Source organism: Canis lupus, chromosome 7, assembly GCF_011100685.1.
Source record: "Canis lupus familiaris isolate Mischka breed German Shepherd chromosome 7, alternate assembly UU_Cfam_GSD_1.0, whole genome shotgun sequence".
Lineage (NCBI taxonomy): Eukaryota > Metazoa > Chordata > Mammalia > Carnivora > Canidae > Canis > Canis lupus.
Window position 1 is genome coordinate 4,420,423 of NC_049228.1, and position 27,666 is coordinate 4,448,088.

The 27,666-nt window shown below is 38.1% G+C and overlaps 1 protein-coding gene across 14 annotated transcripts in view; it reads right to left on the reverse strand.

The window, feature by feature from the left end:
* The window catches only part of NEK7 (NIMA related kinase 7), a 158,453-nt gene that overhangs the window by 96,899 nt on the left and 33,888 nt on the right, over nucleotides 1-27,666 (reverse strand). The gene's annotated exons all lie outside the window — the stretch shown is intronic.

Here is a 27,666-nt window from a genome sequence, read left to right on the forward strand (position 1 = left end):
CCAGAAATATTCATATTTTATCTCCACTAATCTCATCATAAATAAAAATACATTTTAATATGCAAGATATGTTAAATATGTATTCAACCTTCTAGATTATTAATTCCATATCGCAGGGACCTGTATGTGTCATCCACAGCTGTATCCCCAGTGCTTAGGTCAACGCTCGGCACAAAATAGGTGCTGAATCAATATTGATTTAATGAATGAATGCATGTATGTCTGCCGTAAAAACATCAAATAATTATTATTACAGTTTAATAAGTCTAAAGTCATTGTGAGGAAATCATGATCAAATTCATAATCAATTCACCAAATTGGGCAACCAATCTTTAATCAAAAAAGGCTGCCCAAAGAAGGTGCTGCCTAAATTGGGTTTTAAATAATGAAGAGGAAAAGTTTAACAAGGTTTAAATGAGCCAAGGAAGAGAAGAATTCTGGAAATTGGAAAAAAACACATGAAAATACCCAAAAGCATAGCACAACACCTTATAAAGTAGGTTCAAATTAAAGTTGGCAGGTAGTAGGAGATAGGTGGTGGAGAGTTTGTAGTGGCAGGTAGAAGGAGATAGGTGGTGGAGAGTTTGTAGTAGAAGGTTACCTTAACAACAAAGAGGTGTCAGCTCATGAAAAAAATTACGATATTTACTTTATTCAGTTGGTACAAGAGAGTTAATGTTGGGTTTCAAGCACATAAGAGAGAGAATTCCACTACTTGTGAAAGACAGTCTTTCTTGTCATGTGACAGAGTAGAGGAGTTCACAAACATAAGCAAGAACAGTTACGAAGCTATGGCAACAGGGGTGCCTTGGTGGCTCAGTGGTTGGGCGTCTGCCTTTGGCTCAGGGCATGATCCCAGAGTCCTGGGATCGAGTCCCACATCGGGCTCCCTGCAAGGAGCCTGCTTCTCCCTCAGCCTGTGTCTCTGCCTCTCTCTCTGAGTCTCTCATGAATAAATAAATAAAATCTTTAAAAAAAGAAAAGAAGAAGTTGTTATGGCAACAGTCAAGAGATGATAAGGCCCCTCACCAAGGTCCTCTTGACCTCACCCAGATTTCAACACAACTGAGAATCTCACTTTCCTAAAATGTTCTGTGATCTCTTACTCTTCTGGCTTGTCTCCTACACTACAGCTGTTGTAAGTTCCTATTCCTACCTAACTTTTTTTTTCTTTGAGATAGAACAAATGAGAGAGAGCAAGAGCAAATGAGCAGGGGGGAGAGGGAGAAGCCCCCCCCCCCACTGCAGGGGTCACTCCCAGGACACCCTGGGATCGTGACCTGAGCTGAAGGCTAATGCTTAACTGACTGAGCCACCCAGGCGCCCCTGCTATCTAACATTTATATTGGAGTGCTCTAAGACTTAAATCTTCTTTTTTTTTGGGGGGGGGGGGGCACCTGGGTGGCTCAGTTGGTTGAGCATCTGATCCTTGGTTTGGGCTCAGGTCATGATCTCATGGGACAGGACATGGGACTAAGCCCTGTCCCAGGCCCTGTGTGCTCAGCTCAGTAGGGAGTCTGCCTGAAGATGGCTTTCCCTCTACCTCTCTCCTGACTCGTATGCACATGCTCACACATGCATTCTCTCCCCCTCCTTTCTAAAATAAATAAATCTCTTTTAAACATCTTTTTCTTTAAACCTGTCTCTGAAGTCATCCCATCCAGTCCGATGACTCTGAATACCATCTTTATATGATTATTATGAAATCTGTACCTCTACTACAGTCGTATGTTCTGAGCTCTGAGTTACAAACACCAATATCCAACTGTCTATATATCTCTACCGTGAATCAAGAATTCCATCTCCCATCCTTCCAAAAAATAAATTAAAAAAATAAAATAATGCTCTTCCTCTAATATTCTTTATCTCTTTGTATGTATCACCATCTTCTCAGCTGGTCTGGCCCCTAAAATCTCAAGCTTCTGGGTTTTGGGGACTCTTTATCTGAGGACCCCAAAGACCTTTTGTGCCTGTGGGTCATGTTTCTATCAGTATTTCCCATAATCGAAATTAAAACTGAAAAATTATTAAAATACATACTAATTCATTTACAAATAACAGCAATAACCCCATTACATGTTTATGCAAATTTTTATGGAAAATAACTATATTTTAAAAAATAAGAGAGGCACTGCCTTACATTTTGCAAGTTTCGTTAATGTCTGTCTTCAGAGAAGCAGCTCTACATCAATCTGTTCAAATATGTTGTTTTGGCAAGAGTATATTTTTTAAAATCTGGTCTTATACAAATGTATAGTTGGAAAATAGAGGAATATTTTAATATCCAATATAGATATCACTGTGGATATTCTCCTTTGATAGTACACCAAACTTGACAGGTGGCAAATTCTTAAAGGTTAACTGCCATGTGGACTCTCAAATCAATGAACTTTTTTTTACTATGTTATGTCTTTTACTCATGCTTGATTTTGTAACACCATGCATTGGTCATCTGGAAAATTTTAGTTCATTGGGTTACTCAGATCATCTAAACATTGACCATTTCATTAAATGAATCAAAAAAATTTTTTTTCCTTAATCCCACAACTAATTTTGTCAGAAAAGTCTTCAAATATGAGAAGACATCACAGTCATAGTGATGAATATAACTTCTCTAAAATTCCAATTTTCACTTTAAAAGTTCAAATTTTGTCATTAGTGATAAATAATATCCAGTTGTTTTTTCATTAAATGACTGGCACTTAATTTTCAAGAGAATGTCCACAAAACACCCAAGTGTGAAAAGTCTTTCAGTCATTCTTCCAAGCAGAAATGGTGCTTGTGAAAACAGCAGCTGCTCAGCTTGCTCTTCAAACAACTGCACAAATGCTTTGCCTTGATACAATTTTGATTTGCTGCAATAGTACTAAGATTTCTTCCCATTTCATCACACATATTAAAAGACATGTACTCAAAAGTCGAGATTTGATAAAAAATAGTAATACTCTTTAACTGCTTCACCAAAGACATTCAAAAATGAAAGTCAAGGGGCACCTGGGTGGCTAAGTCGGTTGAGTACCTTCTGCTCAGGTCATAATCCCAGGGTCCTGGAATTGAGCCCCCAACGGCCTCCCTGCTCAGTGGGGAGACTGGTTCTCCCACTCCCTCTGCCTGCCACTTTCTCTGCTTGTGCTCTCTCCATCAAATAAATAAATAAATAAATAAATAAATAAATAAATAAATAATAAATAAATAAATAAATAAAATGAAAGTTGCATTTATTATAATTACAGAACATGTAAAGAATACAAAGGCTACTCTATACTATAGTGCAGTGTGTGCACTGATTCAAGTTAAGACATCAGTGGTTTAACAAATAATGCCTTATATTGTAAGAATTGTCTGATCTTGCAGACCACTTCAAAGAGCCCCAAGGTCCCCACCCAATCCCCCACCATCCCCAGAAGTCTGTAGATCTTACTTTCAGAATAGGTGGTCTAATCAAAAACCTAAAATTCATTCTTTATCCTTGTTTTCCCCCTCAATTTCCAGTTCCCTAAATCTAACATATCAGTAAGTGCCAGTTGTTCTGTTTCCAAAATATATCTCAGATTTGTCCATGGTCTTCTATCATCACAAATAAGACCCTATAAGGTTATCACTATAATTCCACTCGGTACTACTACAAGAGCCTACTAACTGTCCCTCTTTTCCACCAGTCTTCTCACAGTGATATTCTGAAAACATAAATCAAATCATGACACTCACATTGCACTGAACTAAAATCCCAACTCCTTGCCAAATACCCCAGGGCCCTGTAAATAACCTCCTGTCCACCTCTTCTACATTTGCTCATCCCAGACTCTCTCACTGCCTGCCTTCTACCAGCGTGGAACCCCTTTTCTTTTCTTTAAACCTGCTAAGTCTTTCCTAGTGTCAGAGCCTTTATACTTGCTGTCCTCTACGCTCAGAACCCCTGAACAGCTGTCAAAATCAGGCCTATCCTACCCAATCCTCTCCAGAGTAGCTGCCCCCATCACTGTTCTATCATCATGCCTGTTTCTACATATTGGGCAATTATAATAATCTGTAATTATCTTTTTTTTTACTTGTTTATTATCTATCTCCTCTGCTATAATGCAAATAAACATGAAGACAGGAACTGGTCACTTTATTTCTTGTTATATTCCCCAGCAAGTACCTGGCAAAAAAAATGGGCACTTAATAAACATCTGTTGAATGAATGAAAAATGAAGGAAAATGAATAATACAGTACATATTGTAGAGTTGCTTATGTTTAGATGTTTAGGACTTGTGACTGATCATATATGGCCGGTAACAGAAAAGGAAGTTAAAGATGAAGCCAAAATTCATCTTTAGCATGGAGTGCAGGGGAGTATATAGTGGTAGCACCATCCAAACTAGACAGCAGAGGAGAAATCAAAATACGGTGGGTATTAGGATGAGCAAGACATAGGATGAGGATGGTACAGGAAAAACTACGAATTATTAGGAAAAAGACTATAAATATCAAGTTTTTAACAGCTAAATTTTGCCAACTAGAATCTTTGGAAAGGGAGAGTTTAATACATAGTCTTGTAATTCTCATACCACTTAGCTGTTTATTAAGTTAAGGCTTTTTGTTTTTTTTAAAGATTTTATTTATTCATGAGAGACACAGAGAGAGGCAGAAACATAGGCAGAGGGAGAAGCAGGCTGCTGTGAGTCTCCTCACAAGGAGCCTGGTGTGGGACTTGATCCCTGAACTGGGATCATGCCCTGAGCCACCCAGCATCCCAAGCTAAGGCTTTATAATGTGTTTGAAAACTGTTCTTCTTTTAAGCATATTACAGGTCCCCCAAATTTTTAAAAAACTACAAATATTTTCATATATATCCACAAACTCGGTGCACATTAAAGTCTTCCCATACTCCTGTGTGTAGTTACATATTTTGCAGAAAATAAAACTACAAAATTAGGAGCCTGAATTTGAGAAGTAGAAGCTAACTCAATGACAAAACTGTTTAGTCTTAAAAATTGTCAGTGTGCTAAATTTCATAATTCATATGACCTTGGTAAGAAAATTATGAAACAAAACATACTATACATATTATAATAATAAATAATATAGCCCTCAGAGAGACTATATCAGATAACTATCTTAACTTGCTGGAACAGCATTACGTACCATTCCCTAAATAAGATTACCTTTCTTAGTTCCCATTTTAATAAATTTATAAAATTTATAAATCCCTGAGATAATTGTAAGCAAATTAAATCATGCTAAGTGTATATTTTTTTCTTATTATTTGAACTAAGTAACCACATTTAATGTATTAATTTTAGCCAAAATCTTAATCGAAATGAGAAGCTTTATTTTAAGTCTCTAAACATCTTCAATGAATTCCACCTTTAAAGATTTAGTACCTTTTTAAAGAGTTGAATTAAAATAAACCAACATATATTTCTAAACACTAACTTGATTCTTTGTTAATTATAAAATGTAGTATTAAAACTGATATAACAGAATAAAAAGGATGACATGTATTATATATTTGCAAGAAAATCATTTGATGCATTTTAATTGTGATCATAATTTTCGTTAAAAAAACTGACTAGCCATTACAGAAAAAAATACCTCAAGTTATAGTTAATATTAAAGAAGCTTAGCTGAAAAAAAATTCCTCCATCTTACAACAAAAATTACTTAACAGTAAAGTCATATAAAGTCAATCTTGTATTCTTTCAAATTCAACTTCTAAACTTAAAACTTAAAGATGCTATTTATTAAAAAAGACTGTTTCCAAATAGTTTGATAAATCAACCATGCTATCCAGTTTCTGTGCAACCAATTCTTGACACAATGTGAAATCTTAAATATGAAACTATATATATGTATATATAAATCTGAAGAGATTTTTAGATAAAATTTCAAAGTTTTTCTTGATTTTTTAAAATTCTAAGAGATGAAGTAAGGGATCCCTGGGTGGCTCAGTGGTTTAGCACCTGTCTTTGGCTCAGGGCATGATCCTGGAGTCCCAGGATCGAGTCCCACTTCGGGCTCCTGGCATGGAGCCTGCTTCTCCCTCCTCCTATGTCTCTGCCTCTCCCTCTCTCTATCATAAATAAATAAATAAATCTTTAAAAAAAATTCTAAAGAGATGACATATACTAATCAAAAGTTATTTAATACTGTCCTTTTCTTAAAGTTTCCCTTCAATTATCAGGGTTATTCATAAGATCTCCAATATTCTCTCTAGTTATAACATTTAAATATTCTATGAGAAAATGTTAATGAGATATATTTTCACTGACCAAAACAGCTATAACTTAAAAGTAACTAAAAAGAGGGTCAACTGTATTAAAATAGCAACACCACTCTAATCCAAAAGAATGTAATTGGTTTAAGTATATCTGATACCGAAAAAATAAAAGAGTATCATAGAAATGTTAGGTGACTGATACTTGACAGAGTCTAAATACTCAAATCCAAAACTAAACATTTTTATTGGCCCAAAAGTCACCATTCAACAGTATTCCTAACCTCACCTTCCTGTCTGCATTTACCTGAATATTTCCCATAATCAAGCAAGTGACATTTACATACCAGATAACACAAAGAAAATTAAGTAGAAGTACTTAAAACATCAATAGTTCATTCATACATTTCTGTTATAAGTAAGTTTTTAAGAGCTACTAAAATAATTCTCAGATCTTTGAAGAGAATGATGAATGTATACATCACAATCTCAAAATTTATAACTAAAAACATTAAAGTAATCCAGTATCCAATCTTAGCTTCTAACTGCCATTCTTCACATAGAGGAGCTGGGGCTCTTAGAGAAATGGTTGACTCCAGCTGGGGCTGGGAAAGTACAAGCCAACCCTAAACATCATGTTGTGCCAGAAAATACGGCAGTGTGTAAAGAACAGTGTGAACAACAACAACAAAAAAGAACAGTGTGAATATGTCAAAAGGACACAGAAGCTAGCTTGAATGGATTCCTGCTGGCCACATTTGAAACAATTTGAGAGTAACAGATGATATAACCCACTAAAATAAAATAAGCTATTAGTCCATAAAGGTATAAATTAATAGTGAAAAGGGGGAAGCTATTCCTTACAAGATAATGTTACCTCATAGAGAAAGAATGATGTAATTGTGAAATCACTATTTGCCAGTCATCAGGGAAATAACTGATCTAGGAAAGAGACATCAATGCAATGGATGTTAACTTAGAGGGAACAAGTTACTTTCAGTGTCTGTATCTAACTACCCTTACAGACATACATACAATCACCAAAAATAATAATAATTACAAAAGGATAAAGCATAAGATTATGGTAGAGAACCTTTGTTAAATGAGGAAAGCTAACATCACCAAGTAATGGAACATACAGACATCATGTGTCTCCCAACATGATACACTTGGAAGAAAACCTAACTTCTGTTATAGTCCCCCCCAAAACCGCAAACCTTGAATTTAAACATAAGGTAAACCTAAATTAGGTATATCTATGAAGTAACTGGCATGTATTCTCCAAATCTAGCAATGTCCTAAAAGGCAAAGAAGCACTGAAGTACTTACTGTTCCAGACTCAAAGAGGGAGGAGGGACACAAACAAGTGAATGCAAGGTACAATCCAAGATTTTCAATTCCTAAATAGCACGTTATTGGGTAATCTGAACAATGAAATTTAAATAAGGTCTCTATATTAGTAATAATACTGTAGCAATGTCAATGCCCTGACTTTTATAATTTTATAATAGACACATGAGCAAATGTCCGTGTTTTCAGAAAATGCGCAATGAGGTACTTAGGGGTAACAAGGACATCATGCCTACAACCAGTTCCAAATGTCTCATTTTTATACATATATGCAATAAAACAAATGTAATCAAATCAACACTAGGGAAATCAAAATGAAGATTATATGGAAATTCTGGGTTCTATTTTTATAACTTTTCTACAAATCTGAAAGTATATCAAAATTAAAAGTTAAAAAATAAATTTAAAGATATAATATAAAAAAGAACATTAAATACACTTTATCAGTGTCAACAGAGAAACAGATGCATACACAAAATCTTGCATGTCTTTTAATCAGAATTACTGTATTGCTGGGACGCCTGGTGTCCCAGCGGTTGAGCATCTCGTCTGCCTTTGGCTCAGTGTGTGATCAGTGAGTCCTGGGATCGAGTCCTGCATCAGGCTCCCTGCAAGGAGCCTGCTTCTACCTCTGCCTGTGTCTCTCTGCCTCTCCCTCTGTGTCTCTCATGAGTAAATAAAGAAAATCTTTAAAAAAAAAAAAAGAATACTGTATTGCTAACAGAAAATGTTACTTAATAAACTCTTCAGTCAAGTCATTACTATAATTCAATAATCTAATCTATTATTTCTCAACTTCAGAAACTCATTCTTTCTGTAAGCTTATCATAAAATAGTCTCTTAAAATATTATTTATACTGTTTTGCTACCAAAAAAGTTCCTATTAAATACTAAATACCTCAAACTAATGAAAAATAAACACGTGTATAACATGTCATAAATCAAAATGGTTCATTTTCTGGAATGGCCCAACATTTCAAGGAGACTTAAAACTACACAATCTGTAGAAGAGATCTATGTACAGGATTTTCATATTTCATTCCTTTGTACCAATGATAACCATATTGTTACTTATCTAATACTTTTTCCTATTACTAAAGACTCTGAAAGCTATTTCCTGCTACTTGTTAGAAAACATTTAAGCATTCTCAACAAAGGAATGAGTTAAAAATGGCAACCCAAGTATAAAATAATAAAATCACAGCAAAGGAAAAAAATAGGTCTAATTCCAGTTTAAATCTAGCTCGACAGTCTCCATAAAACAGAGTGTTCTGGCTTAATTTTGTTAACAGTCTAATAGGCACAAAGAAATGTACATTATAAATAAACATAAAACATGTTGAATATCACTGATAAATATAAATTTAAGCAACAGTGAATTATAAAATTGATAGCTTATCAAAATGATACATTTTTAAATGATACATAATGCTTATATGAGTATAATAACCTTTCTAGAAAATAATACAACAAACATTAAAAATCTTTCATACACTTACTCAGTACTCTGAATCCCACAATGCTATCCTAAAGACATTAATCAGTGACTGAATTTTGGATTACATACAAAAATGTTTATTAGAAAAGCATTAAGGAAGAAAATTAGGAACAATGTAAATATCCAACAATATAAAAATGGCTAAATAAATTACAGTGCATACATAAAATGGAACACTAGACTTACAACATGTAATTTTTCAGTGATATTTAAAGATGTACCTAGTATAGGGGCACCTGGGTTGCTCAGTCAGTAAAGCATCTGCCTTCTATTTAGGTCATGATCCTGATATTCTGGGATCAAGTCCAGCATTAGGTTCCCTGCTCATGGAGGAGTCGGCTTCTCTCTCTACCTCTGCCCCTCCTCCATGCTTGTGCTCTCAACTCTCTCTCTCTCGCTCTCAAATAAAAATCTTTAAAAAAAGAAGTTCTAAAAAAGGGATGTACCCAATGTAATATAGAGTGAAAAAGCAAGACTCAGAGACAAATTTCCATATTATATGTACTCTAAGGATACTTTTCTTATCACTACTGACTAGTTCATTGGTAACTAAGCTATCTATCTTGCCAAAATATAAATAAGGGTAGTACATTTTATTTTATATATCGGTGTATTCCCAACAGTGCCTGGTACACAGTTAAATATACAGAAAATATATATTTCCCTATGATCTTTAATAGGAATTCCTAATATACCAAATCAAAACTGTAACCTGCTTAATAAAAATATAAATTATCTTAAAACTGTTTTTAAGAAAAGCATATTTGAGGGTGCTTGGGTGACTCAGTTAAGCATCTGACCTCAGTTCAGGTCATGATCTCTGGGTCCTGGGATGGAGCTCTGTGTTGGGTTCCATGCTTAGCGGGGAATCTGCTCCTCCCTCTCTCCCTCTGCGCCCCCGCCACCCATGCATGCACGCGCGCTCTCTTTCTCTAATAATATTTAAATAAACTAAGAATAGAAAAACATATTTGTATACCCATATGGGTATGAAAAATGGTATGGGCAATCTTTGCTTTCATAATGGCAAAATGTTTTCAGAGGGAAAATTGTTCTGAATTAGCAATTAGTTACACAAAATAAAATATTTTTTAATCTGCTTTAATATTATCATAGAGCTATGGAAGTACAGAATTAAAAGACCAGTATCTAAGAGATGAAGGAAACCAGAAGTGAGTCCAACATCTAAGTGATTTTTCTTTTTTCATGTAAGTGTCATACTGATTGTAGAGGGTGTTTATGATGCTGAGATCTTGTACAGTATTTCTTCAGCCTCTTGGCTACAAAACAAAAATTGTAGCCCATGGTTCCACAAAGGGCTGTGGTGAACACCTCCACATTTGAGTGGAGACCTTGAAAGTCTTAACCCTAGTACACAAACCTCAGCATTAAATCATCTGTAACCCTGAAATTGAATTGAGGTGATCTCTGATAGCTACTATCCCCAGGCACCTCACAGAAACAAATAAAAACACATTCTGGAGACAGATAATATCTTAGCCTTAAAATTATTTCTACAAATTATTTCTTCACATCTAAAAGCCAAAACAAATTAAAAAAATAATCAGGTGCTCAAGCAAACAAGACCACAGAACAAAAATCAGCAGAAAGAACGTGCAGAATGGTAATGATCTTGGATAAAAGGCTAAAGGAATAACAGATGAAGGCAACAGGGCAAATTTAAATAAATATCATCTGCATGAATCAAAAGAGGAAAGTGATTACAGCGTTAAACCTAGAATGGAAAACCTTAAAATCGATATATAAATATAAGGGGTAAATGAGTTGAAAGTGTTTTAAGGTTCCTATCAGAATGTCTGGGACAGGACCACTGGGTCAGTGGGTTAAGTGTCCGACTCTTGATTTTGGCTCAGATCATAATCTCAGGGTTGTGAGATCGAGCCCCCAAGTTGAGCCAAGGTGGGCGCAGAGACTGCTTAAGATTCTGTCTCCCTCCATCTCCCTCCTTTTTCTCTCCTTCCTTTTCTCAAAAAAAAAAAAAAAAAAATGTCTGGGACAAGTTAAAGTACAAATTAGCATTATCCTTATCCTCAATTTATTTTTCTAGTCTACAGATCTTTTTAAATAAGATCTTTTTTATGATATAATTTATATACAGTAAAACTGTCATTTTTTGTGTTTTCATGTGCAATTTCTCTAAGTTTTGAAAATATAACCACCACCACATTCAAAATTAGAACAGTTCCATCAGCCCATATAATTCTCTCCTGTCCCTTGATAGTCAAGTCCTCCCGCAATGCCTGGTAACCACTGATGTGTATTCTATACTTATAGTTCTTCCTTTTCTAGAAGAACATATAAATGAGAACCGTATAGAACACAGCCTTTTGAGTACAGCTTCTTCTCACACAGCATGATTTGAGACCCATCTATGTTGCTGCATGCAGCTTGTTCCTTTATATTGCTGAGTACTACTCCACTGTATGCATATACCACAGTTTATTAATCCACTTTCCAACTGTACATCTGCATTGTTTCCAGTTTTGGACAATTATAAAAAAAGTCATTATAAACACTGGCATACAGGTTCACACATAAGTTTTCATTTCCCATGGGTAAATATCTAGGAATGGAGTTGCTGGTTAGATAATAGATTTTAGTTAAGTATGCATGTGAAATAGTTCTATTTGGTAGAACAAGAAATCAGATCAGATCATCTTCCTTGTGGTCTCAGTGATGTTCTCTTTACTCATTTTTTTACAGCTTATTACTCTAGTAACACTACCACAGAATACCGAATGTCCTATTTGCCTACTGGATTTGTATTTTTGTCAAGTCATCAAGTGAAGAGAAAGGAAATAAGAGATAGAATTTCTATTAAAAATTATAGTAAAACAAGAAGTATAATAAACCTTTCAATTCTGTGAAAAATATACATTACTTCCCTTGAGTACTCAATAAATTAGAGTAAGTCTAAAATAAAATAGCTAATTGTATACTGAAAGAATAAAAATGCTGTATTTTCATTGGAAAATTAAGGCCATTATGAGACAGATATTTATGAATTCCTACTCCTATTTCTAAAACATGCATATGGCTAACTGGTCAAGAGGAATGGAATATTGAAAAAACAGAATGCAGATAACCAGAGAAATATGTAAACTATAAAATATAAGCTTTTTTATTTGGGATAACTTGTGTGGAATGTTTTTTCAAGACGCTGAAATGAAGAAAAGTTCATAGCACTTGGCAAACATCTTTTTCTTTGAACTAAATCTTTTTAGAGCTGTTGCTATACTTTAGGTATGTTCCCTAAAACAGGTGAAAAAAAGAATTCTACATTAAGATGCAAGTAAGTGTCCAATGAAATACCATGTAAAACTGACTGACATTGAAGCATCCCTGAAGTAACAAAATAAAGGTTGAGATAAGCAGGACTAATGTTTTTATTATGGTTCTTGCTGACACCTGCTGGCCCAATTTTATCTTCCTCCTTAATATGCATTATGTTAAAAGCCTCAGACACGAAGGTTTGTATCATATAAAACAGAATCCTTAGATTAATCAATGGACCACAACGCAAAAGCTAAATGAGCACAATCAGCCAACCAACCACTTCCCATACCCACTGACTTACTGAAATCAGTGTTGTGGCTTTACTATAACTCACTTCACATTGAATTTAATTAATTAAATGATTATCTAATATTCTGATTCTGCCTTATTTAATTCTGAGACTTAATTCTAAGTTTGGAGTTACATTTTTTTTAACTTAAACTGCACAGTCAATGCACATTACAATTCAAAAATGCCAGAAAATGGATGCCTTTAAAACTATACAGGTAATTTTTTGGTTTGCCTTAGCACATCTAACATCCTCTACTTATAAAATAATAACATATGGCACTAAGACCTCAAGATTTTACTCTCTCCCCACCCTCCTTCTTTACCCTAAACTCATTTAAAAAAAATATGGAAGGGAAGCAGCAGTTTCTTCTTCAAAGAAACTTCAGTGTTTCCCATTCCTAACATTAAAAAGACAGATAATGATGATGCACAACTAGACTTGAGAACTATACAGTATTTGAACGTAACAGGTATTGGGTTCAATCTATTTTCAGTTAAGCTCTTTGTGTCCAGGCTGAAAATGATGAACATTCTGGCAATGGCTGCCAAAACTGCCACCTGTGTTGGCCCCACTAATAAAGCTGTTTTAGACTCAGGCAAAGAACATGAAGGAAGCAGCTCGTGCTCAACTTCTTTCTGAGTCTAAACTGGATCCAAACAGACACAAGCAATAGCGTTTTTATTCAAGGACACTGGTAACTTAGTGGAAGGAGAAGGGGGAACTGCAACTGCAGCAGGAGCTCTGGACAATCCCAATGGGTTCCTGCTGTTGTCAAGTGTCATCCTTATATGTTATTACGTATTAAAAAAAAAAAAAAAAAGGAAAACTGACACGGAATACAAACACCTCAGGCACATACGGAGGTCTCTTCTGAATGTCTCTTCCTTTTTTTCACACCCATCTGAAGTCCTCCACTAGTTTCAAATTCATATATAAACGGATTTATTCCCCAAATTACAATATTTGGAATAGTCATTTCAGACAGTATCTATAAATGAAATATGAGTCTATTTTTTAAATAATAAATAGGTCTAAGCTATTAAACTTAAAAAAAATTTAAGCATCTTAATATTTGCTGGTTTGAGAGATATATGCCAAATCTGCCAAATCACAGTTACAGCACAACAAAAAACAAAAGATATGGCTCATCTCTAGTCTAGTTAAGACTCGTCTCTATAGTTCTCTATTGTATCGTCAAAATACAAAGACTACTACTCTCCTGAAAAGGATCTATGCATAACAACTTATAATAGAAAACAGGAAGGAAAACCATAGTAAACCCACTGAACTCAACCTCTGTCACTTTCTAACCCACAGATTCAGCTAATGTCTCTTTTTCCAAGCTCTTGGTACTAGCAGCCCCTGCCTTAGGCCCGGGAGTGGGGTTGATTCTTCCATTATTTCTGCCCCTACTGTTCCTGCCATAGTATTTTACTGATTAAGAAGTGTTTTCATATACACATATATACTCCTCTCAATACTGCCTCCAAAAACGGGTTTTGCCCTCCTAAACCCAGTAAAACTGACTGAGTCAACAACAGGATCATGTTCCCTTCTTTGGTAGAGTTAGCAATGTCCCACACAGAAATCCTTGCTTCCCTCGGGCGTTAAAGAAACAGAGTTCTTAAGTGTTTGTTTGAAACACTGCTTCTCAAACTTTTCCATGAGCTTGAGGATAAGGCCTATTCCTGGAAGCTGGGAGTGTGGCTAGAGGTCCACGTAAAAGAGAAATTCATGCACAGTCTACTTTCTCTTTTTAAAAGATGAGAAAGGTTTCCATTCTCCTCTTCACCATATAAAACACTTCTTCCCCCCCTCCCAAAAAGCTGCAAGTGTCACCAACACCCCAGGAAGCCGGTGTCAGGCAGCAGCTTGTGAGGTGCAGCCCTCAGTGACCACGACCTGTCATAACCGGACTCTCCACCCCAAATCTCAGCGTTGCACCTTCTAAAGGGCTGTGATACATCATCGATATCAACGGCCTCCAATTTTACATAAAGCTTTTAATCGCAAAGATTAGCAGACTTCCGAAATTACTGGCAGGGCGCAGAAACCCCTACAAATGCCATCTGAAGGGTTCATGAAAATGTCATATTAAGTGTTCTATTTTAAAAGCACTTGTAATTCCAATGTGTTGATGCTCGCTTAAAAAGCAGCAGCAGGGCTGCTCGGGTGCTCAGTGGTGGAGCGTCTGCCTTGGGCCCAGGGCGTGACCCTAGGATCCTGGGATCGAGTCCCTCATCGGCCTCCCCACAGGGAGCCTGCTTCTCCCTCCTCCTGTGTCTCCACCTCTCTGCATCTCTCATGAATAAATAAAATCTTAAAAAAAAAAATTAAAAAAAAAACAGCAGCAGCAGCAACACTTCATTAACCAACAAATTTTTGCTTCTATTTTTTTTCCTTGCGCCTCCTCCTCCCTGAGCCAGAGTGGACCCGGGTAAGGGGGCGCTGGGGCACAACAGGCCGGGGCACACCCCCCACGGAGGGCAGAAGGGACAGTAGGGGAGCCCAGCCTGCCCACCTTGTGCACGCAGCACGGCAGGTGCAGATGCGGGTGCAGGTGCAGGTATGGGTGCAGGTGCGGGTGTGGGAACCGATGCGGGTGCACGTGCGGGTGCAGGTGCAGGTACTGGTGTGGGTGATGGTGCAGGTGCAGGTACAAGTGCGGGTGCAGGTGCGGGTGCAGGTGAGGGTGCACGTGAAGGTGCGGGTACAGGTGCGGGTACAGGTGCGGGTGCAGGTACAGGTGCGGGTGCAGGTGCGGATGCAGGCGCGGCACGGTCCGCCGTGGGCCACCAGCCTGGGGTACCACCTTCCCGGACGAGCGTCCGCGGAGGGCGCAGCGCCAGGCGGGCCTCCCCTGCCAATCCCGGGCCGGCTGAGGGCTCTAGGGCAAGGGGTGGCGCGGGGAGGGCGGCCTCGGCCAGTGGAACCCAGGCTGCAGGCTGGGGCGGCCCGCGCGGCGCCTGAGTTCTCTGCGGTGGAGACAGGCCGCAGCTCCAGGACCGCTGCCCGTGGAGGGCGCCCCACGGGGCGCAGGCAGGACGCGGGGCGGGGAAGGCCGGCGCAGCCTGTCTGCAGACGTGGCGGGGGGCTTGGGGCTAATCCCACAGCACAGTGCCCGCTGGGGCTGCCACGCGCTTGGTAGAAAGCCTCTGGCTGAACAGAGGCTCCCCGTTCTGCTGGCTTCGAACCAGAGTTCGCCTCCAACCAGCAGCCAGAGATGACCTATTTTGAAATAAGAGCTTCCGAGTGACTTTCAAGAGTTTCTGGTTAATGGTCACTGGCGGGGAAGAAGGCGCACCTCCCAGCCCTTCACTGCTTCCTCGACACCTGACCCATCTCCAGGGCAGGAACCCCGATTGCCTCTCCATGTCACCTGGATTCTCCGGTGGCCCATCAGCATCAACAAAGTGAGGTTCCAGAAAAAGAAATGGGAACAGAAAAGCAATTTTAACAAAATCAAGTGAGGACAAGAGAGGAGACAGTGAGAAAAATGTCTTTTTTTAAGCTATAGCCAATTCCTTATAATATTAATGATGGGAATCCTTGGGTGGCTCAGCGCGGTTCAGTGCCTGCCTTTGGCACAGGGCGTGATCCTGGAGACCCGGGATTGAGTCCAGTGCCTGCTTCTCCCTCTGCCTGTGTCTCTGCCTCACTCTCTCTATGTCTATCATGAATAAATAAAATCTTTAAAAAATATATTAATGATGGATTTCTATAAAAAGAACTAACTGAATCTCTTAAGTTTGGTTATCTAAAACAGAGATCAACAAACTCTTTTTATAAAGAGGGCCAGATGGTAAACATCTCAAACTTCACAGGCCATCCAATCTCTGCTGCACTCACTCAACTCTGTAACGGGCAAAGCAGCTACAGAGAATATATAAAGGAAGAGGAGTGGCTGTGTTCCAATACAACTCTATTTACAAAAAAAGGTAGTGGCCACATTTGGCCCACAGGCCACAGTTTGCCAACCTTTGATCTGAAGTAACGTTCGTTATACTGTGGCCCAATGAAATCTGGAACCTCAGAAATACTGTATCGGCCGTTGTTATCTGAAACCCTCTGTACTAAACTTGGGGCTTGCCCATTTCCACCATAAACTCCTGGTTTTTCAAATGCAATTAATAAAATGAGTCAATGAGATAAAACAAAAACCACACCTATTAAATTCATACTGAAATAAGACTAAAATATTTTGTGGTTATCCTAAATACTATCAAAAATGCTATGGATCCCAACAACTCAATATGATTAAATACAGAATTGAGGGAAGGTACCCAGTAAAGTCTATTAACACAAATAATCCAAGAAACCAAAAAGAAAGCAGTGGACAGGATAAAAAGCAAAACAGAGATTTTGGCAGACTCGTGGTGCTGGGGAGACAAAAGTGGAGTGCAGAAAGCATGAAGGGGCAGAGGCCTGGGTAAACACCCTAAACATTCAGACAGGACCCCTAAGGCCAGCCTTCCCTTGATCAAGATGAAGGGCGGTATGCCCACTAGGGGAAAAAAACTGAACCATCTCTGGAGATGGTGACACTATTCAGAGTCTCTACAAGTTTTCACACCCATCTGATACACAATTAAAAAAAAAAAAAATCACTCGGTTAGCCAAGAACCTAAAAGAAAGGGTGGGGTGGGCAGCAAACAACAGAAAGAGTCTGCAAAGTGAACCAGATCTTCAAATCCTCAGGAACGAACTTTAATTATGATCAATATGCTCCATAAATCGGTGGAAAATAAGGAGAACTTCATTCCAAAACTGCAATTTATAAAGAAGAGACGAATGGACTCTCCACAAAAGAAACAAACAAAAGTCCTAATCTTACGCTGGCTCAAACAGATCAAAAGATGCACTGCAACTAATAGAACAGTGAAAGAATATATATCTAGCAAGGTAACTGGGCAGGGGGTAGAATAACAACGACAAAAATGGAATGGCTAAAAAGGGAAGGCCAAGAGGGAGGGCAAAATGGGAACAAAGAAGAACTGGCGCAGAGAAAATAAATAAGAAGGTGATAGGCTTAAATCCCAATCTATCAGTAATGACATTACATGTAAATTAACTAGAAGCTCCAATTATAAGACAAAATGTAAGATTTTTTTTTTAAATTCTAGATGTTAGGATATGTCCTACATAGTAGAACACAGGAAGCTATCTTAAAAGAATGAACAAGAAATATTATGTGAATACTGCCCCAAAGAAAGCTAGCATGACTACATTTTTAAGACAAAAGGCACTACTAAAAATCGAGGAGTATCTCATCAAAATAAGACTCAAGACAGTAATATACGATAATTCTATATTTGAGTAACACTGCCAGAGACTACACAGTACAAACTGATGGAACTGAAAGGGGAAAAAAAAAAAGACAATTTTACAATCCAGAGTTGCTGGTTTGAAAACCTCTCCCTCCTCCCTCGGCAACAAACAGAACAAGCAGGCCGAGAAACGTTGAATGGCCTGGGTGGGAAAGAGTTGGGCCGCCCGATAACTAATTAATAGCATTAAGTGTGTGCCCTGGAAAAGAACAAAGTCTGAAAATCAATATCCAGCAGGTGCAGCGGCTGCGGGGCCACCCCTCCAGGTGGCTCCCCGAGCGGCAGGGAGTCGCGGCCCTGGGGTCACAGCTGAGCCCCTCTCCAGGCCACCCTGCCACCGCGAGGGTACAAAGGTCCAGACCCCTTGCGCCACAGTTCTGCTCCTTCGGCTCAGGCCTGCGTCCTTCGCAGGTGGCGTTCCCCCCACACGTTCTACAAAACTCGGGCAGTGCGTGCAGAGCTCTAGGCCAGGGTCTGTCCCTGGAGGATCCGGTCCACGCTGGCTGCCAAGGGGAGCGGTCCAGAACGCAGACCCAAAGCCCAGATTCTGCAGCTGGATCAGGTGATGGGTGAAGTACGCACAGGCCTTTTTGCGAGCCCTTTCAATTCACCGAAGTTTTTAAGAAATTACAAACTTAGTCAGGAAAAGGGCAAAGGATCCCAGCTGAAGGAAATGCATTGGCAGGTGGAATAAGCTCAGGCTTCTCAGAGGTTGACAGGAAGTGGCAATTATAAGGTCTATGGAATCAGCTGTTGCTGGGATGGCAACACATTGGGGGGGGGGGGGGGGATGAAAAACCAAGAAGGATTTGAGGTGACAAGTGAAAAGTAAGAAGGCTTCTTTCATCCGGTGCGGTTAGAAAGCAGCAAGGGTGGAGGACTGGGGCCTAGGAGCTAATTATCAGGGCAGCAGATCCTCAAAGAAAGCTGGAATACTCAATCCTGAATACTCAACGCTGCCAAGACTGCTATTCTGAGGTCAGGATCCTCCGGCCTAGGAAGAACTGAGACCCTTAAGACTTCCTGTAAGGACAAGTGGGTCAATACTTGAAAACCCTGAAACTCCAGATCGTCTTAAAATTTCTAGGCCTGCGAAAGTGGCCCAGTACCTGCTCTCCTACAAGCAATACTGATGCTTCTACCTTGTAGGACATACAAGCTCCCATTAGGATCTACTCCCACCCCCTCTCACGACCATCAGACCAGTAAGAAGAATCAAGGGAAAGGAGTAATGACCAGAAGGGAGTACAGGAAGGCCTCTATAGTACTGACAATGTTCTGTTAGCTTCACCTGGGGGGAGGGGAGGTCACATGAGTATGTTCATTTTGTAAAAATTTACTGAGCTCCATACTTAAATATACTGGTTTTGTCTGTTGCACTTCAATAAATAGTTTCTTCTTTAAACAATGACATTTAATTTACATTTTTAAAGAAAGTGATTTAAAACATTTCCACATTTATGGTGACTATAGCCTGTCACTGTCACATTAAGCATCCATGTTTCTCTTTATTTACATAGTAAGGCAGCTACCATATTAATTAAAATTATTATTTTAGAAATCTTAATTGTCAAGAAAACAACCTTCAAATACACATTAAGTGACAAAATGACAAATGTAATCAAATCGTGACAATTTCTATTTATGTTCGTATACTAAATTGATAACAATCACTGCACATGTTGAAAACAAAAGTAGATATATCATTTATAGGTTACTATATGCCAAGCACTGGGCTAAGTGCCTTAAATGCATTACTCATGTAATTCTCATAATGATTTTCACTTATTAATTCTGAATAGATACATCTGTTAAGACATTGCTCTAGATGTGAAAGATTTAATAGCACACAAAAAGTCCAAGTCTCACCTAGTGGTGCTATTACTATGCCCAAGAGGAAACTCAGGCTTATTCAGGTTAGCCATGGCACCCCATGGTCACTGAGGTAGACTGACCAACCCCACATGCATTCCCAACCTCTCCCTTGCATACTTATGCCACAGATGCTAAAAAGCAAAGTAATCTCCCAGCCTGTCTTTCAGCTAAGATTGATATGCGACCTAGTTTTCCAAACATAAGCAAAAAGTCTATTATCCTCCCCCGCCCCCCCCAAAAAAAAAATCAGCAAAAGTTTCTTGTCCCAGTGAAAGCTGTTTCTGTCCTTCCCCCTTTCTCCCTTCCTGCATTGTGGATACGATCCTCAAGCTGAAGAAGCCATGATGTTCCAGGAGAAGGGGTAAAGAATCAGATACCAGCCCTGACATCGCTGAACATTACACCAAAGCCAGCAGCTATCTAGACTCCTAGATTTCTCATTATGTAAGAAAAATAAACCCCTCTTTTTGTTTGTACCCCTGTTGTTCCTTGAAGCTGAAGGCATTCCTAACAGGAATAAGGAAAGGAGATTCAAAGCTATGTCCATCTCCAAAGCATCAAGCTGGAGAATTTTTCTAGGAAAGCTTACTCCAAACTGTAAATACATGTTACTTTCCACATAGAAATGTTTGTTTCAAAGCCAGACAGCTTTAATTTCTAAAAAATCAAGAAGACAAATCATCCAAGAACTCTGTTCTTGTCATTTTTTTTTTACTTGATTGCTGCACTGAGTAAGCTTGTATGACCCTTTCTTGACGTTTAAGTATAGCTTTTTACACACTATCCTGTGAACAATAATGTGCTTTGAGCTGTTCAGAAGTATTATGCTTTAAAATTAATAATATGAAACTTTTTCCAATTTTCCTATACATAAGAGTCTGGATTATTTTTAATTGGCAAGTTATAACTATTAATCTTCAATAGTTAAGACCTAAATCCAAGAAGATAAATGCCCTCCAGAAACAAAAGCAGTAACAGAAGATACATCTGTAAATACCTTTTCATTAAAAGAGGTATCTCTGATAATTGAAAAGTACTTTTCCTCCTTAAATATGGTAGATTAATAAATGTCTCCTTCAAACAAAAAATACTCATGTTCAGGTTAAGTTCAAAAATCGAATTAAAATTTCATTTTAAAAAAGTCAATCCTTGCCCTCTTTCAGTTCACAATAGGGGAAATATTTTTAGTGGTTAAAATTGGTAATTGTCTTGAATCCTCTATAATGAGCATCCATAATATATTCCTGTTAAATCACATATCCGTGACCAAACTAAAGGAGAGTCAATAGGGTTGATTCCACAAACACATATCCAACACTTTGACTATACTAGGCCCTATGAGGAGGTGAGGATTCCCTGTCCTTTTAGTCTAGTGAAAGATACAAACATGTCAATTTTTGTAACATGTTTAATTCAAAAAAAAAAAAATGAGGAGGTGAAGATTCCCTGTCCTTTTAGTCTAGTGAAAGATACAAATATGTCTAAAGGTCAATACAGAGACCTTTAGATTGAATAGATATAGGGATGGTGACGGTATTAACGGAGCCACGAAGGCTTCCCACTGACCTCTAATCACTGTGTCTTTCCTCCTTCCCACTACTCTCCACTGATTATCCTTACCAGTAGCAAATAGCAAATCACCACCTCGGGCCCAGCCTCTCCTATAAACAGCTCCACCTGGAGTGTCAGACACCACAAACTAAAATATCCAAAAGTGAACTAAACATCTTTCCCCACAAACTGCCTCCAGTTATTTTCTACTTCAACCAGTAAACACTACCATCCACCTGGTCACTATGATGGAACCTGGAGTGTCTTTCATTCAACCCTGTACCCCCACATCCAATCAATTACCAGATTATAAAAATTTAAAAACAACAGAAATAAATAGAAAATAAAGACCATAAAACTCCACAAAACTAAAAGCTGGTTCTTAAAAAAAAAAAAAAAAAAAAAAACATTAAAAAGACAGATAAACTTATGGCAAGACTGACCAAGAAAAAAGAATGCAAAGATAAGAAGAATCTCAGAGGGCATAACTACAAATCCAGTAGAAAAAGAAATGTAGGGAGAAGAAAGAATACAAATAATAATGTTATGTCAATAAATCTAAAAATCTTAGATGAAATGGACAGTTTCCTAAAAGGCAGTGTGTGCGCTTGCATGTCTACAAAACTAACTTTGAAATACGAAAGAAGGGCAGCCCTGGTGGCCTAGCGGTTTAGCGCCGCCTTAAGCCCGGGGTGTGATCCTGGAGACCTGGGATCGAATCCCATGTCAGGCTCCCTGCATGGAGCCTGCTTCTCCCTCTGCCTGTGTCTCTGCCTCTCTCTCTCTCTCTCTCTGTCATGAATAAATAAAATCTTAAAAAAAAAAAAAAAGAAATATGAAAGAAAAACCAAAAATAGCCGAGAAATTTTTTAAAAACATCACCAAGCTAAAGAGCTTTTCCCAAACAGATATCAAAATTTACTGAAAGTACAAGTGAAGCAGGAAAAAACAAGACCAAAAGAACAGAAAAACATCCCAGAAACAGAACCGCTCATGTATGAAAACTTTGTGCCTGACAGAACAGGCTTACTTAAGTGGCACAGAGACAACTGGTTATCAATTATTTTTATAAGAAATAATACACTTCCATGCCTACATACACATAAGAATTACCATCTTGCACTATGCACAGAGGAATAAAGACCTAAATGTGAAAAGTAAAACTTTAAAATTTTTTGAAGAAAACAGAAAAGTATCTTCATGGCATCAAAGTAGAAAGATAAGACCATTAGACACTGACTAATCCAGTCTATTCGTCAAGAAAGACAACTGAAAAAAATGCAAAAACAAGTCACGGACCAGAAAAAAAAAATCCTCGTAATACGTACACAACCAGTATGTAAACAAAAGGTAACCCAATTTTTTCAAGATTGGCAAAAGACACAGACTGGTAATTTTCAAAAGAGCATCTGAAAAAGTATTCAACCTCGGTACAAATCAAGGATATGCAAACTAAATTAACAATAGAATACCATTTCATATCCATTATCAGAATAAAAACTTTAAATTCTGGCAAAATAAAACCAAGCTAAGGAGCAACTGGAACTCCCATATACTGTTAAGTGGCAGGCAATGCTCCATGACTCCCTAATTCCCCTCATGGGTAATATCCGAAAGAAACTCCCACATGTGCACAAAAGACATACAAAAGAATGTTTAGGACAACAATGTTTATAAAAGCAACTGCCAGAAATATTATTAGCTTGGGCCAGGCCCTACCCACCGCCCCCAAAGGAGAATTAACAGCCAAGGACTGCTTCACGGATTAGGTTCCTGGTTTGAGGGTTCCTAATCCACTGAGTTAAAATAAAAGTGACTTGCAAACTTGAATGTTGATCTCTGTTAGCGTTTTAAAAACACTTTAAAGATATAAAAGTGATATCATGAGACACATCAAAGAAAATCACAGCTAACACACCAAACACTATATAAAATCTATGACTACACCTCTTTACTATTTATCTAATAGAAAACATAGCAAAATCCTTCTGACTTAGAAAAGTCAATACTCTAATAAGTTCCACTTGTTGCAAATAAAAGAAAAATTATCATCCTTCTGTTCTTGGGCCAACCTCCTAATATATGGTGGAATTAAAGAACAAAATTTTCTAGGGAAAAAAATACTAAATTTCTATATTTATAATTATTATGATTCTTCATTTAGAAAAACTGTATTTTAATTTCTGCATTTCATAAAACAGCATATTAACTTTGTTAAATTAAGTATTAATTTTGTTAAATCTTAACCCACCTAAAAAAACATTAAAGAAAACTAATGGCATAAAAACTCCACTTGACACTGGGTGTTGTTATACTAGATGTTGGCAAACTGAGTTTAAATAAAATACAAATATATATCTCTATAAAACAAAACAAAAACAAAAAACTCCACCTGGCAGTTTGAGCTGGTCTGCCTGTTTCATGAAAAAATATCAGGGCATAGATTTAGGAAGGTTGGAGGCACGCTGAAATTTATAGGAGTCTCTAAGAGTCTGATTGCAAACTGATTGCAAACTGGCAGCATTGTCTCCATATGATGACCCTAAAATGAACTGAATTATGAATTTTCACAGTGGATTCTGATGGCAATTCTGATCATATTAGAGATATTGGATATTTTTTAGACATTTTTTAGGGGAAAAAAACAATGCTCAAGGAAAATTTTCATCAGAACATCTTCATCTGTCTCATTTGTTTCAAGTATAATACAAGCACTTTTGGAAATAAAATGACTAAGAGTGGAGGAGAGAATTATTCATGGTATTTGGAATGGTTAATTTCATGTGTCAAGCTGATTGGGTCATGAGGTGCCCAGATATTGGTTAGCATTATTTCTGAGCCCTGTCTGTGAGGGTGTTTCTGGATGAGATTAGCATTTGAATTGGTAGACTTAAGTTAAGTAGATGGTCCTCCCCAAAGTGGGTCGGTCTATCCAATCCTTTGGGAACTTGAATATAACAAAAAGGCTGAGCAAGTTAGAATTCACCCCCTCTGACTGACTGTTGAGCTGAACATAGGTTTTCTCCTGCTCTTTGAATGGGGCTTACACCACTGGCTCTACTAGTTCTCAAGCCTTCAGACTTACACTAGAAGTTATCTCCCACTGGCACTCCTGGTTCTGAGATCCTCACACTTGTACTAGAACATACAAAATGAGTTCTTTGGACTCCGAGTCAAAGGCTGGGGCCTTTGGACTCTGACCAGAACGACACCACCAGCCTTCCTGGGCCTCCAGCCTACAAATGGCAGATTTCAAGACTTTCCAGGCTTCATAATTACATGAACCAATTCCTTACAATCTTGTGTGTGTCCTATTGGTTCTGTTTCTCTGGAAAACCCTAAAACAATATTGTATTTTTGAATTAACGTTTGTTTACAGAGCCAATACAAATCAAATAAGTAAACACAAAATAACATCCTTCCTTTTTTTTCAAAACCGAGTTAAATTTGGACTTTGAAAACAGTATACAAATTCTTTATTCATTCTGACTTCTTAAAATCAATTAACGCTGCTCAATTGAGTTGTTACATTTATAATTTTTAAAAGCTTATCATCAGAGCTTTGTAGCTATTTTGAGTATAATTCTAAAAATACAATGCAGCCTCACAAGGAACGAATAAAATAATTTTAAGTTGTTGATTCCAAAAGAATAAATATTTTGAAATATTTTGAAACATAAAATTAGCCTTCATCTTAAAAGCCATTAACATTAATCTGAATGTTTAAAGAGGCCCGTAAGTGGGTCATGAGATATTTTGCTCCCAGGCTCAAAATCTGTATACAAGTTGTTCCCTGGAAAGAATTTTCAACCAAAAGTTATAAAAACCAAAAGAAGGATTAATAATGGAAAGTCTGACCTAACATCAGCCTGACTGCTATGATGATAGTCTACTCAGCGGTATCCTACAACTGTTCCTTCTACTCAGAGTTTGAATGATCCTTAGTTCTTTCAACTTGAGAGATGCCAGTATCTACTTTTTCTCTCAGCTGTGATTTATATATAACTAATCAAATTATAAGACGTTGGGGTTCATACGATCAGGGATAATTAATATGATAATTAATTATCACATAATTAATTAATTATATTAATATGATAATAATTATGATAATTAATCATAATTAACAAAAAATAACTAAACTTTTAAATGCCTATACCACTGTTCATTCTTTTCCAACGTGACATCAGAACCAGTAAAACCTTAATTCAAATATGTAATAAGCCACATATAAACTAAGCTAAAATTTAACACTGATGTATTTCCTTAAGCAAATCGTTACTTTAGGACTTTGAAAAAAGACTCGAGAGTAATAATTTTACTGAAATATCACTGGCATACAAATCTTATTTATAATCTACAAATGATTCTGTTCTACTCATTCAAGTAAACTTGGCTCAGGGTAGTGAAAAGAAAACATGAGAGTCAACAGTCATGAATCTAAGATCTGGTTCCACTGCTTACACATATAACCTGCCATGTGTCACTGAACCCCACTGAGCATCAGTTTTCTTCTTTTTACAAAATGGAGATGGTGACACTTCCATGACCTACTACACAGAGGACTCGGTGACATAAATTATGAATACATTTTATTAACTCTGAAAGCAGAACTCAAATGTAATATATTACTATGCTATTACAAGTATATCATTTGAAAAATACAGTAACATTTTAGATATTATCTAAAAAATAATGTCGGGAGAGCCAATCTGTCACGGGTCCCACATGTCCCTGTATGGTCTCACTGAGTAAACCAAACTACATGGTGCGCTGACCTTGAGCCCTTTCTGTATCTAGTGATCAAGGTAACCACAGTGTAACTTCAGCACAACTGCTCATTTGCTAGGTGACCCTGACAGGTTTGGTTGCTACTTGCTACAAAAGGTGCTGAGCCCTCAGTCCTGGATTTCCCAGCTGCAACCCAACTCCCTGCAAGCACAGCCACCATCCATCCAAGTGCATCACATCTCACCAAGGTACGTGTGAGCAGGAGAGCAAGCAGTACCTATACCGATGCTTGCGCTGTTTGTGACAGTTTTAAAAACTGTCTTGCTCTGACAGCTAAGTCTCATTGTCTACTTTCACACCTATGAAGCTGTGGCAAACCCAACCTGCTTGTTTACTTAGTCATTTCCTTTGGGACCCTGTTATTTCATGCATTGTCTCTGAGGTCTGGTTTCTTTCCTAAAAATCTTGGTGCAAGCAGTACGCTGAGATACGAGATGATGATTTTTTGGAAGCCCTCCACAGGGCCCTGCTAGAAGACCACGTGGATACAATTGTTGAAACAGGAGTCCCCTAAAAAGAGATGGATGGAATCAGCACCAAAACAATTTGGTTCAGAAACTGAACTATGGGAGCCCCAAAGCATCCGACTGGTTGAAACCAAAACAGTCTGGTTAAAACCAAAAATGCCTCTACAGATCCAGATTCCTCCACAGAAATCAATCCCCTAGTCCTGGAGGAACAACAGAGCTGAGTGGCAACCTTAGAACATGCTACCTAACCCTGAACCCTCGCACCCTGATTTATCAGCCTTTAAAGAAAAGGGGGACCAGAGATGGAGCCAAGATCTGTCCATTCCCAAAGAAGGACGGCAGGGGAAGGAAGTCAGGGTGGGAGACAGAAGCTTTTCTGGATACTGATGTTCCAGGGGCTATCTTGTCAGCTTTCTTGAAGGGCAGAAGCCACACACTCAATTGGCTTAAGTTGGAAACAGAATAAAAATAGAAGTTATGGGACACCTGGGTGACTCAGTGGTTGAGCGTCTGCCTTCGGCCCAGGGTGTGATCCCAGGGTCCTGGGATCAAGTCCCACATCGGGCTCCCTGCAGGGAGCCCACTTCTCCCTCTGCCTGTGTCTCTGCCCCTCTCTCTCTGGGTCTCATGAATAAATAAACAAAATATTTTTAAAAATAATAAAAAATAAAAGTAGAAGCTACTGGAACAATCCAGGTGGGGACATCTGGATCCATCTGGATCCTTGCTGGGCACTGCTGCTGCCATTCCTCTCATTACTGCAAGTACACTCCCTACTGCAGTTGTACTCTAAGCGCTCACTAATCCGAGGGGTCTTTTCTCAACGTGGAAGATCTGCTTGCTAAAGGTGACAATAAGACAAGTGCATTAACACATCACGTAGTTAGGCAGTTCTCTCTCATGTTACACAACAAAAACAACACAGAGAAAAAGAGGGAGGAAAAAAGAAATCACAATTTTGATGAAAAACCTAAGGGCAGCAAGAATACTGAGAGATGTGATATTGCAATAAAAT